Source organism: Dermacentor silvarum, chromosome 7, assembly GCF_013339745.2.
Source record: "Dermacentor silvarum isolate Dsil-2018 chromosome 7, BIME_Dsil_1.4, whole genome shotgun sequence".
In the NCBI taxonomy this organism is placed as follows: Eukaryota; Metazoa; Arthropoda; class Arachnida; order Ixodida; family Ixodidae; genus Dermacentor; species Dermacentor silvarum.
This window is the reverse complement of record NC_051160.1, coordinates 33,822,683-33,826,209: the sequence shown is the minus strand read 5'-3', so window position 1 is coordinate 33,826,209 and position 3,527 is coordinate 33,822,683.

Sequence of the window (3,527 nt, the reverse complement as noted above, 5' to 3'; positions counted from 1 at the left end):
TTAAAATGTAAAGGCCCTATGACCTTTCTTTATTATTTTAATTAAGTGTTTGCTATTGCCCCGACGCGCTGGCGTGTGCAGAACGCATTAGGCTGGCCAAGTCCCAATTTGACCTGCCGAGGATGCGAGCGCCATCTGGATAAGATTTTTGCAAGTAGCCTACCCGAGCGCGCCGCTGCGGAAATGCAGACAAAAGAAGTTTGTGTTTGAGTTTCCTCGTAACAGAATTGTGTTTTCTCGTACATTCAAATAACATTTCGACGCCAACATGTCTGTAGGTTGTGGTTAAGTCGCACTTTACAATTTTTCTCACGGATTTCACTGTAATAAATTCAGTTTTTGTCACTAACACCTTCCACCACGCGGATAGGCAGCGCGGTCGGGGTGGTTCGGGATAATTTTCTCCGCCACGGACGCTGACATCCATGCCGACACTGACACCGACGCCGGATTTTCTGAGACACGGGCCCTTAACGCTGTCGCGTTAAAATTGGAGGACGCTTAAGCTTCGCCATTAAGAGTGGAACGCGATAACACTCAAATATCTCCGACTGCTTGTCACGCTTCCCGGCAACTGTAGCTTTCATTTTTCTCCGCCTTCGCCTCCGCGCGCCGCTGCCGGTAGGGAGCCTACATGCAAGCGCATGTAGGCTCCCTAGCTGCCGTAGAAGGCGAGCGCCATCTGGATGGTGTTTCTGCAAGGAACATACCAAGGCGCGCCACTGCATAAATGGTAGAAAGGCCGGAAAAGGTGTTTGTGATTGAGTTTCCACGTAACAGAATTATGTTTTCCCGTATATTCAAATTACAAGCCGACGCTACCATGTCTGTTGGGTATGGTTAAGTCGTACTTTGCAATTTTTCTGACGAATTTTACTTTGAGAAATTCAATTTTTGTTCACTAACGCCTTGCGCCACGCGGAGGGCCTGTGTGGTCGGGGTGGTTGGGGGATGACGTGGTTCAGCATGATTATTTCCGCCAGAAGACGATGCTTAGTGCCTACGCCGACATTGCGACGCCGGAATTCCTGCGACACGGGGCCCTTAACGCTATCGCTTAAAAGCGCTGCCGAGCTGCGCCGGAACTACTTGGAGCAGTAAAATGTGAGAAGGAATTCCATCCTCGTAGCTTTAGCCTCATTGCCACAGAAAGAAATCACCAGCCCCTCCCCTGTCGAGAAAATGGGGGTAAGCGAAGCTTGTCGTGTGTATATCTGACCTTCGTCAGGGTAACGTTCGGAAGCCGTCGCTGACGGCGGGCCTCGGCTTCGGAAGCCCTCACCTCGGGATCGTCGCCTCTTCGCTGACGGCGAGCGTCGGCTAGGGAAGCCCTCAGGCTAGAACCGGAACGTCGATGACGAGGCCTTTCCTGAGTGAGTTCACTCCGGCGTTCATCAAACGCAGTTTGCTCCTTTGCAGAACGCACCACGCGTGGGCTTCCCATCTGTTTGCCGAAGCTGATCTGAGGCGAGGGAAGCCCGGAGGAGCGCGCGCCAAGCCGCTTTTCTTCCTTGTTCCTCCTCGCGACACACCAAGCGAACCTGATTGGTCGTGCGCGTGTCACGTGACCCACGTGTCACGTGATCCGTGATCACGCGTGTAGCATATCCCATGCGGGTGTGCGCCGCACGTGATTTCTTTCTTTCTCTATTATTGCGATAGCAATTATATGGACACTCCAAAGCAGATTCCTGCCGTCGGCGTCGCCGTCGTCGTCGCCGTGAGGTTCCGTATGACGTCAATAGAGATGAAATCGTCGCCGCGGCCGCCGAACGCTGTATATGCGAGTGAAAGGGCGCGAGGGACGCGCGCTTTCACGGGGAGTGAACGCACGGCGGAGAACAAACGCGCGTTCTGCGCCGTGCTCCCTTATGGGCTGCAGAAGTAGGCATCTCTTTCCTCCTTTACAATCACCTGTATGTAGAGCAAACGCGCCTTCTTCCGACGCGTGAAAGGCCGGGGGGGGGGGGGGGGGGGGGGGGGATTGAGGCGACGTTTAGCTGCGGCACCAAGTGCCTATTTATATCAGAGGCTCCGGCAACAGTCACCAACGCCGCACGCATTTTGTGCGAACGCGTGCAAAACGCCGACGGCGTCGACAACAGATCTGCGTGTTGCCGGTGCTGCTGCATGTCCAAGTTTATACAGCTGATAAAGCTACTATCATTACTCCGTATAGCTCTCTACAAATTTGCTATCGCAATTGATGCTTCGCCTTTCAGGTGAAACTGCGACAACTTTTTTCTTTGAGTCTTTCTTTTTTTATTGCGATAGCAATTATATGGACACTCCAAAGGGGATTTCTGCCGTCGGCGTCGTCGTCGTCGTCGCCGTCGCCGTTGCCGTCGCCGTGAGGTTCCGTATGACGTCAATGTAGATGAAATCGGCGCCGCCGAACGCTGTATGTGCGAGTGAAAGGGCGCGAGGGACGCGCGCTTTCACAGGGAGCGAACACACGTCGGAGAACAAACGCGCGTTCTGCGCCGTGCTTCTGAAGGGCTGCGTCTCTTTCCTCCGTTACAATCACCATATATAGAGAGCAAACGCGACTTCTTCCGTGGTGCGAAATGCAGTGGGGGGACGGGAGGGAGGGGAGGCGACGTTTAGCTGCGGCACCAAATGCGTATTTATATAAAAACGCCGCGCGCGTTCGGTGCGAAAGCGGGCAAAACACCGACGGTGTCGACAACAGTTCTGCGCGTTGCTGGTGCTGCTGCATGTCCAAGTTTATACAGCTGATAAAACTACTATGCTCACCCTGTATAGCTCTCTACTCATTTGCTATCACAATTGATGCTTCGCCTTTCGGGTGAAACTGCGAAATTTTTTTCTTGTCCCTGGTATGAGCCATTCAGCTTGGAACCTTTCTGCACTATCATCAGGATCGGCCCACACAACCGGGGTATATGCCATTCAGCTTGGACCCTTTCTTCACTATCGCCAGGATCGGCACACTTTTCAGCGTGACACCACCACCACCACTTGTGAGCCTATAAAGGTTCGCCTAAAAAATTCATGACGCATTGCACTCTGTGAAGGTGCATGACAAGCGAAGCTCTCTAGCGCGCCACACAGATGTGACACAGAATTTTGAACAAAGCTACGAACATTTGACCTGATCGGTGGTCATCGTGACGATAGGTACGCACACACAATCGCGTATCACCTCTGTTATTAAATATATCCGTCATCTAAGTTAATGAATGGTTCCTACCCCCTTAAGCAATGGCTCATACCTCCGTAAACGCGGCCTCCCCATTACGACGAAAGAAGAGAAGTGAAATTCTACGCTGGAATGATGAGCGGCAACGGATCCAGCTGTGGAATAAGACGAACGCGTGATCTGTGGCAGGAGCGCGTTTGCGCGGTTGTGCTGAGGGGCGCCAACGAACCAGCTGTGGAAGAAGACGACGCTCGAGCTATTGCTGCTGATGATAGTTTTATTGCGATAGCAATTATATGGACACTCCAAAGTAGATTTCTGCCGTCGGCGTCGCCGTCGTCGTGAGGTTCCGTATGTCGTCACC